The sequence below is a fragment of the Furipterus horrens genome, unplaced genomic scaffold (assembly GCF_987537825.1).
Source record: "Furipterus horrens unplaced genomic scaffold, mFurHor1.1.pri manual_scaffold_7, whole genome shotgun sequence".
NCBI classification, from domain to species: Eukaryota; Metazoa; Chordata; class Mammalia; order Chiroptera; family Furipteridae; genus Furipterus; species Furipterus horrens.
In genome coordinates this window covers 41,005,841-41,016,703 of record NW_028327177.1, presented here as the reverse complement: position 1 = coordinate 41,016,703, position 10,863 = coordinate 41,005,841, and the positions used below count along the sequence as shown (strand labels likewise).

The 10,863-nt window shown below is 35.2% G+C and overlaps 1 pseudogene; it reads left to right on the top strand.

The window, feature by feature from the left end:
* Nucleotides 1–454: 454 nt before the first annotated feature.
* LOC150004338 (tubulin beta chain pseudogene) lies at nt 455–1,781 on the top strand (annotated as a pseudogene).
* The last annotated feature ends 9,082 nt before the right edge of the window (nt 1,782–10,863 follow it).

Sequence of the window (10,863 nt, the reverse complement as noted above, 5' to 3'; positions counted from 1 at the left end):
CACCTGAGGACTTTCTTATGACTCCAGGTCCAGCAGATGAACACATGATGAAGAAAGCAGGAAAACAGACTTCTGTTCTCATTATCTCAAACAGAAGCAACTTATTGTAAAGACTGAATGACAACATATGTGGAATAATTTCAAGGAACAGGGAGCTTGAAAACCCTGTCCCCTCCACACAAATTGGGAATAAATTGGTAATAACAGTCAAAATCAAACTTATAGAAGAGCTGGAGACTAATCAAAAGTTTACAGCAACCAGCTGAATTATTAAACAAGAACAGAAGAGCTGAGCTCCCTCTCAGAACCTTCCTGCAGCTGCGTTGGGACCTAGCTGTTCCAGCCTCCGGAGCATATCCTATTCTACCAGCCCCTGAGCAGCAGCAGAGGAAAAATAATTACATATTTTCTTGCCCCACTTTTTTGAGGTGAGCAAAAAATTTTAATTTCTACCATGAGGGAAATCGTGCATATCCAGGCATGCCGGTGTGGCAACCAGATCGGTGCCAAATTCTGGGAGGTGATCAGTGATGAACATGGCATCGATCCCACTGGCACTTACTAGTTGCAGGACAGGGACTTGCAACTGGATCGTATCTCCATGTATTACAATGAAGCCACAGGTGAAAAATATGTTTCTCGTGCTATCTTGGTGGATCTAGAACCTGGTACCACGGACTCTGTTCGCTCAGGTCCTTTTGGCCAGATCTTTAGACCAGACAACATTGTTTTTGGTCAGTCTGGGGCAGGCAACAACTGGGCCAAGGGCCATATACAGAGGGGGCTGAGCTGGATGACTCAGTTCTGGACATGGTGCCGAAGGAGGCTGAAAGCTGTGACTGCCTGCAGGACTTACTGATGACCCACTCATAGGGTGGGGGCACAGGCTCTAGAATGGGCACCTTACTCATCAGCAAGATCTGTGAAGAGTATCCTGACCACATCATGAACACCTTCAGTGTGGTACCTTCATGCAAAGTGTCTGACACTGTGGTTGAGCCCTACAATGCCACCCTCTCTGTCCATCAGTTGGTAGAGTATACTGACGAGACCTACTGCATTGATAATGAGGCCCTTTACGATATCTGCTTCTGTACCCTCAAGTTGACCACACCAAAGTATGGGGACTTGAACCAGCCTGTCTCAGCCACCATGAGTGGTGTCAACACCTGCCTCCGCTTCCCTGGCCAGCTCAATGCTGATCTCTGCAATCTGGCAGTCAATATGGTCCCCTTCCCACGCCTCCACTTCTTCATGCCTGGCTTTGCCCCTCTAACCAGCCATGGAAGCCAGCAGTATTGGGCCCTCACTGTACTCGAACTCATCCAGCAGGTATTTGATGCCAAGAACATGATGGCTGCCTGTGACCCCCGCCATGACCGTTATCTCACCGTGGCTGCTGCCTTTCGTAGGCGAATGTCCATGAAGGAGGTGGATGAGCAGATGCTCAACGTACAAAACAAGAACAGCAGTTACTTTGTGGAGTGGATCCCCAACAATGTTAAGACAGCTGGCTGCAACATCCTGCCTCATGGCCTAAAGATGGCAGTCACCTTCACTGGCAACAGCACGGCCATCCAGTAGCTGTTCAAGCGCATCTCAGAGCAATTCACAGCCATGTTCTGTTGGAAGGCCTTCCTGCACTGGTACACAGGTGAAGGCATGGACAAGATGGAGTTCACTGAGGCTGAGAGCAACATGAATGACCTGGTCTGTGAGTACCAGCAGTACCAGGACACCACCGCAGGAGGGGAGGAGAGGAGGCAGAAGAGGAGGTTTAAGGTCATGCCCATCACTCAGGCTTCTCAGTTCCCTTAGCCTTCTTCAACTACCCCTTTCCTCTCCTTCAGAATTTGCATCTTCTGCCACTTTTTTCTATTTTAGGGGTGTTCTAGAACAGTGCCTGGCACATTACAGGCACCCAATAAACATTTGTTGCTTGTTGAAAAAAAGAGAAAAAAAAAAAGAACAGAAGGGCTGAATCTCTGTTTTAAAAAGAAATTCTGTCAAATCACTAGCTGTTTATTGAGCTAACAGAAGGGAAGTGTAAGTGGCCATTCAAAACAAAGAATACAGACTTTAAAAATTAGTTCATAAAAACTACTAAACAAATAAATAGCAACTACTCCAAAAAGCAGTAACATAAAAGATCTAGGAAGAAGTAAAAATCTGAACTCTAGATTTATCACATTATAATATTCAAAATGCTTAATTTTAATAAAATATTACAATGCATACAAAAGTATGGCTCATACACAAGAAAAAATTAACAGAAATTGTCCCCAAGGAAGAGTAGATATTGGACTTAGTAAACAAAGACTTAGAATGAAGTATTTTAAGTGTACTCAAAGAGCTAAAAGAGGCCATATACAAAGAACTAAAGAAAACTGTGTAAATGCTATCTGACCAAATCAAGAATATCAATAGATATAATTTAAAAGAAAGAATCAAATACAGATTCTAGGACTAAAATAAGAATTTCACTAGAGAGTTCCAAGCTTGAATTTGAGCAGGAAAATAAAAAATCAGTGAACCTGAACATAGGTCAATTGAGGTTAGTCAGTCTGAGAAATGGAGAGATAAAAGAATGATAAAAATGAACAGAACCTGAGAGACAGGTAGGACCTCATAAAGAGTACCATAATAAGCATAATAAAAATCTTAGTGGAAGAGAAGAAGGAAAATATGTTTGAAGAATAACTGCTGAAAACTTCCCAAATATGATGAAATATATAAATATATACATCCAAAAAGATCAATGTATCCAATCAGAAGAAACTTAAAACCATCCACACCAAGAAAAATTATAATCAAACAATCAAAACCAAACACGGAGAAAGAATCTATAAAGAAACAAGAGAAAAAAGCTGCATAATGTACAAAGGATCCTTGATTAGAATAACAGCAGACTTTTAATCAGAAACCATGGAGACTAGGAGGCTGTGTGATGACATATTCAAAGTCGTGAAAGAAAAAAAAAATCTGTTAATAATTCTATATCCAGCAAAATTATTCTTCAAAAAATGAAGAGGAAATTAAGATATCTGCAAGTAAACAAAAAATGGAAAAGTTCACCCTAGTAGACTTTCCCCAGGAGAAATGCTAATGTTAGTCTTTCAGGCTGAAATAAAATGACACCTGACAAAGCTTGAATTCTTTTGAAGAAATAAAAAAAAATTATAAAGGTAGCTATATAGGTAAACATAAAATCACTATTACTGTATTTTTGGCTTATAACATCATTTTTCCTACATAATTTAAAATACAATTACAGAAAATGATATTTACAAATCTACATTGACAGGCAAACAATGTTCAAAGAGGTAATTTGTTATAATAACAAAAAGGGAGATTAGACCTTTATAAGAGAAAGATTTTGTATACTCTTGGATCTAATTTCAATGGGGCATTAATTCAAAACAGATTGTCTTATAAATTAAGTTGTTAATTGCATTAAAATGATAGTGGATAATTGCTAAGAAAATATCTTAAAATACATAATAAATAAATCAGAAGGGAACTAAAATGGAGCACTTAGAAAAAATTCAATTAATCACAAAAGAAGGCAGTACTGAGGAAGTGAGGAACAAAATGATATGACATAGAAAAATCAAAGCTCTAAGTGATAGAAGTAAGTTCTTCCATATTAGTAACAACTTCAAGTGTAAACAGATTAAAATCTCCAATTAAAAGGTGAAGATTGGCAGATGGTTTTAAAAATTGATCCAACAATAGGTCATGTACAAGAAATTCAGTTTAGATCCAAAAACACAAATAGGCTGAAATAAAAAGAGAGAAAATGACTGTTTATGAAAACAGTACCAAAAAATGCTGGAATGGTTAAATTAACATCAGATAAAAAAGACTTTATGACCAAAACTGTTACAAAAGATAGAAAGACATTACATAATGATAAAGTGGCCAATGCATCAAGAGACTATAACAATTGTAAATATGTGTCTCATCTAACAGAGACCAAAATAATACAAAACAAAAGTAACAAATTTGAAGTGAGGAATTGAAAGTTAAACGAAATAGCCTTATTGCTGATACACAGAAAGTTTTAGTGGTCTGGATAGAAAAGCACACCAGCCACAACTTTCCCTTACACTAAGTGCTAATTTAGAGCAAGGCCCTCACACTCTTCAATTCATGGAGTTGGAGACAGGTGTGGAAGCTGCAGAAGAAATGTTTGGAAATAGCAGAATTTGGTTCACAAGGTTTAAGGAAAGAAGCTGTCTTCAAAACATGAAAGTGAAAGGAGAAGCAACAAGTGCTAATATAGAAGCTGCAGAAGGTTTTTCAGAACATCTACCTAAGATAATCAATTAAGGTAGTCACACTAAACAACAAATTTTCACTGTAGATAGAACAGCATTATATTTGAAGAAGATGCCTTCTAGCACATTTATAGCTAGAAAGGCTGCAAAGCTTCAAAGAACAGGTTGACTCTTTTGTTAGGGGCTAATGCAGCTGGTGACTTTAAGTTAAAGCCTGTGCTCCTTTACCATTCTGAAAATCCTGGGGCTCTTAAGAATTATGCTAAATCTACTCTGCCTGTGCTCTATAAATGGAACAACAAAGCCTGATAAAAGTGCATCTATTTACAATATGGTTTACTGAATTTTTAAGCCCAACTATTGCTCAGAAAAAAAAGTTTAAAAACATTACTGCTCATTGACAATGCCCCTTATCACCCCAAAATTCTGATGGAAATGGACAATAAGGTTAATCTTATTTTTATACCTGCTAAGATAACATTCTATAACCTATGGCTCAAGGAGTAATTCCAATATTCGAGTCTTATTATTTAAAAATAACATTTTATAAGGCTATAGCTGCTATGAACAGTGATTCCTCTGATGGGTCCTGGCAAAGTCAGTTGAAAACCTCTGGAAAGGATTAACCATTCTAGATGACAGTATGAACATCTGTGATTCATGGAAAAAATCAAAATATCAATGTTAAAAAGAGTTTGGAAGAAGTTGATTCCAACCCTCATGGATAACTGAGCATCTCAAGGCTTCAGTGAAGGAAGTAACTGCAGATGTGGTGGAAACAGCAAGAGAACTCGAATTAGAAGTGGGTTCCAAAGATGTGACTGAATTGCTATAATGAGATGATAAACTTTTATGGATGAGAAAGTTCTTCTTACAGATGAGGAAAAGAAGTTGTTTCTTATGATGAAATCTATATCTGGTGATGATGCTGTGAACATCATTTAAATGACAACAAAAAATTTATAATATTACATAAATTTAGTTGATAAAGCAGTAGCAGGGTTTGAGAGGATTGACTTCAATTTTGAAATGTTCTACTGTGGGTAAAATGCTATGAAAGGACATCACAAACTACAGAGAAATCCATCCTGAAAGGAAGAGTCAATCAATGCAGCAAACTTTATTATCTTATAAGAGATTGCCACAGCCACCCAACCTTCAGCAACCCTCACTCTGATCAGTCAGCAATCATCAACAGCAAGGCAAAACCCTTCTCCAGAAAAAAGATTATAGCTTGCTACTGGTTCAGAAAAATGGTTAGCATTTTTAGAAACCAAATATTTTTAAACGTAGGTATGTTCTTTTTTTTAACACATAATACTATCACACACTTAATGAACTACAGTATAAACAACTTTTATATGTACTGAGAAACCAAAAAAACTGCTTGATTTGTTTTATTACAATATTTGATTTATTGCAGTAGTCTAAATCCCAGCCCAATATATCTCCAAGGTATGCCTGCATTTCCTTATTCTAAACATTTGCTAAAGATGTATCTTCAATAAAATGGAAGTCAAGTTCAGATAAAGTATTTCATTTTTGAATAAGCTTGCTTACTTTCATGAATGTGGGTGTCTAGTGGTATCATAAGTTTGCTAACTCCTCTATCCATATCTGCCCCATTTATCTCCATATCCTCTATGATCTCTTTCTAATAAGAAATATTCATTAAAACAACACATATAACTTTCTTCAATATCTTTTGTGATGATTTTTTGTCTTCACAGACTACAAATTGAATAACTTCTGAATTCTTTTTTCTTTCTTAGATGTTGCCTCAAACTGTATTATCTATTATTCTACATATTTTGACATTTTAGATATTACCTGTTTTCTTTTACTCCTTTTCCTCTTTTTTCATCAAATGCTATAATCACTAAATTGATATTTTTAAAAGCTTTACTTTGATTAAGATATACATCTTTTTTTCACGTAATAATAATCTTTTATTTTTGTACAATGTTTTACAGTTAACAAAATGTTAATATACATTGCACAATTTATGACTTAAAATAAACCTGTGAAGTAGATAAAAAGACACTTGACTTGAGTGATAGCCTAAGAGCCTTGAGAAAAGGGCAAATGCAGATCATCAGCTGTAAAAAGAGAAATGCAACTGCCAGTCATATGCTTTGGAAACACTATCAAATAGTACCAGTCAAGGGAAGGACAATGCAATTATAAATTATTTTATTTTAAAAACTTAACTTCAATAAAAAGTATCCAAACATAAAGTGTTGGAAACTCTGCACTGAGAACTCAAGATAAAAAGTTTTCTTGAAGACTGGAAAATCAAAACGTCAAAGAGAACATATATAGTAAACAGTAAAAGGAATGTTAACATACAAAATATATCATTCGGGATAACTGAGGATTTGTCCCAAGATGAAGGAACTACAAATCAATAAAAATTCCAAGAGATTAAACAAAACAGTACATTTCCACAAAGGGGTGACTTTTCAAAAACCTTGCAAAGTGATGCAAAAAGATCTAAAAGTCAGAAACTAGATGAAAGCACTAGAAAAAAGAAAGAAGCTCAAATACTCTGAACTAATAGCTCAATTTACACCCTTCAAAATAACCCCTAAGAATTGAAACTGTTATTATTATGGACTTATGGCACTAAATAGATATTTCTTAACTGTTATATCTGATTATGATCAGCAATTGTGACTAGAAATGGAGAGAGAAAAAAGGACAGTAAATGAAAGAAAAGAAGAAAGGGAGGGAGGAGGAGAGGGAGGGAAGGAAACAAAGCAAAGGTAAATGGCAAAAAGAGAACACCTTAACAATAAGGAAATAAATGACACCAACTTTGCTTGAAAAGAATGAGGTAAAAATAAATCACAAAAGTAAGAATTTATATGAGGAAAACACAGTGGGAACAGTGAAGAGCTTTCATAATGACACCAAAACTAGAAATTACTCTTGATAAAAGAATGTTTAAGTAACTCAATGTTTAAGACACTCACTGTGTCCTGTTGAGACCTCTTACAGAGTACAGTACATCACAATAAATGCCCTCAGCAGTTGAGATGGCCCTTAGCCTTATAGGGGTCAATCACAGGTACTCCTTGGAACCTTATTGTCAAAGTAATTCCAGGCAATGTGTCTTTTCAGTGGTCATGATGGTATACCACTGGCATGTTGAGATGATTTAGGATCTGTTTTCTAAGAGCTCATACACTTATGTTCAGTTCAAGTATAACTTAATGATGTGAAAAAGATCCAAAAACACTCAACTAAGACTCTAAAGCAACTTCTACATGCAATCTATTGTTTATCAAAGAATAACGTATTTGACAAGTCGAAGTATTCTCCTTTTAAGTAAAACTAAATAAATAATATCCTTTGACCAGTGCTCCACATGTCAAAGAAAATGTAAACTGAAAGAATTAGTCAAAAATATAACGTCTGTTTGTTTGTACTTCAATCTTCCATCTTTCTTTGGTTATGAAAATGACTTTGGGCAATAACCATGTTGCTATTTCAGTAAAAATGTCCACAGTAAAGATCTTACAAAACTTACAAACTTTATAAGGAGAAATTGTTCTGTTTGGAAGTAGAGCTTTGAGCAAATTGTAACATTAAATAAACTTTCGACTTTAAGAATCAGGATTAAAATTAACTCATATTTATTATTATGAAGATATTAAAAGCTAAATTTTACACAGATGATGCTTGAATTGTAATTTTATCCTTAGATTCAAAATCTTATTTGAGTACCATTTATATTTCTCTGAGAATCATTTACATTTCTATTTAGAAATATTTTTTCATATAAAAATTTCATAAATTTTGATTGTCACACACAAAGCTTTCAGTTTACCTTTCAACCTCCAATAGCTCTCTTTGTGATTACAGACATTGAGAACTCAATTTTGATTTTGTTCTTTTTTATGTTTTTGATAAAAGACTGTTTACAAGCTCCAATTTTGTGCCTGATTGCAAACATGGATTTAAAGTTCTCAACCCTCATGCACACCAGAGTCATTTGGGAACTTCATAACGTATCATACCCAGATCCCATGCCCAAATTTCTGTAATTATAATTTGTCTGCAGTAAAATCTGAGCATCAGTAGTACTATAATTTCTTCAAATGATGTTATATTTCACCTAAGACTGAGAAACACTGGTTAAGAAAAGCCAAGTCTACAAGTCCCCTGTTTTCCAGGATGATAATTACCAAAAAAGAAATATTTTAGACTGGAAAAATATTAGAATTCAGGTCACTAAATTGTACAAGCCTTAAAAATCACACAACTAAAAAGAAGCACACCATTGTAAGTAGATAACTAGTTACATATTATAAAAATTTCCATATGTAAAAAAACTCTTGGTAGATTCAGATGCTTTGGTTTAGACTTCATATGTAGAGAGTAATCGCATGTAGCTCTGAACAAACTGTGAAATGTGAAACAGACAAAATGAGTCTTTAATGCCCTACTCTTCACTTTCTTCAATTTACATTTACATTCTCTCTGAATTTTCAATACTTGGTTTATCACACAGACTTCTCTATGGAGCTAAGGTCACAGAAGAAGGTTTCAGAAAAAAACCACAAATGAGTCCTGATTTGGAGACAGTTTCTTTTGTTGTAGTTTAAGTACTTTTGATAACATAACAATAACTGTGCAAATAAGTAGGAGTGTGATAAACAAAACCACATTAGTACATAAAATATTTGTGCTTACTTTTAAATGTGGATATGTCTCTCTTGTGGTACCACAACCATAAGTTTCCTTGAAGGCGTCTTTTGGCTACAAAAGAAAAAAAATCATTTTAGTTTTTCTATAAGGCAATAAAATGTGGTTTGAAATTTAACTGTGTCATTTTATGACTCTGGGAAAGATACTTAACTTTTGTAAGCCTCAATTGTACAATGGGAAATTAATAAAATATAAATATTAGATATAATAAGACATGCAATATAAATAGTATATGTAAAGTTTCAATAAATATTAGCTGTTATGAGAAAATTACTATTTTTAGTTTCATCATTTTCTTAAAAAATTATTTTCATCTCAAAATTACATTTAAAGTTATTTTATGTGCTTCTTTGTTTTTCCAAAGCACTTCTATCCATATAATTTTATATTATACTTAAAGAAGACAGTCATTGGAAACAATAGCAATTTGCTTAAAGCATACTCATTTTATTCTCTATAGTATTTAGTGATCAAAATAAGACATGTGGGTGAAGTTTTAGAATGTTTATTAAAGAATCACCTCATCAGAATCACTGGAAAACTCTTTAAAACTCAAATTCCTTTCCTGCCCACAAATCAACCCAATACTAATCTCATGGGGACCTCAAGCTGCTGAAGTTCTCATGAAAATAGATGCTTCAGGAAGACACAATGTACTGAAAATTGCTTACATTCATGACTGTCCACAGACAGAATGAATTATCTTGCAAGGTGAGTGGTTCCCTGTATCTGAAGGGGTCCAAATATGAGCAGAATGGCCATGGGGTACAGAAATTGGGGAACATCTTTAAGCATAGAAAGGGTAACTGAGCTGGGATGCACTAAGGTTAGGTCTTCTTTCAACACAGAAATTCAGTTTCAAACAAACTTTTATTAAGCACCATCTTTGGATTAGGAGCATCCATAAATATTACACATAATTCATTTAAGCAGTCTGCAGGAGATGCTTTTATATGAGAAAAATAAATTCACAGAGGATTTTCTTTTTTTTTTTTGTCCAAGATGGCATCCCACTCTCAGCTCCTCACTCCAAATAAAGTGTTGTTTCTACTACCCCATACCACCCTCGTACACATCAAAGCACCACCTTCTCTTGATGTTTCTATTTCTCATTAATAATCTCATCCACTGATTCTCAAAGGCAGCTGGTGTTATCCAGCACTTCTTGGAGATATGATTACATCATTGCTGCCCCTTCCTTGGCCCCATATTTAATGTCATAATAGCCCTATTGATTTCACTTCCAAAATCATTCTCCCATATTTCTTTCTCCTTGCCTTCCTAATTCCATAACTCCAGACCAATTTCTATTAACTAATGCATAAGCCTTTTCCCCAGACAATCCATTTTATCCGTGGCCACCAAATTAGCCTTCGTGATGAAAAATCTAGAATATGCTATTTCCTTAATTAAATATACTAAATATCCTCCCATTCCTTACCCAAAACAAGCAAACCAGAAACCTAGTATGGCATTTTTAGCATTCAAGGATTTTGTACTAGGGCTTTCATCTTTTTGGGGGTTGGGAGGCTCTATTTCACACCAAGCCTCTTCACCAATTGTGATTTCTACCCAAAATGGAACAATGGCTTTTCCGTGAACACAGCGCTCATTTTCTTGGCCCCTTTTTGATTCCCCACCTGTCTGATTACATGTCCCAGGAGCTTAGCGGCAGAAGCAGAAGCAGGCTTGAGTGGGGGAGGCAAAGCTTTGGGAAAGAAAGGTCACCAAAAGTTTAGAGGGAATATTATCAATCAGAATGGGCTAAATAGAAACAGAAAATTCTTGTAGAAAGAAATGGGATAGCTACTTGGCTAGAGAATAAATAAAGTGGGATGTAAAGAATAAAAACTGGAGAAGTTTCCCAAAT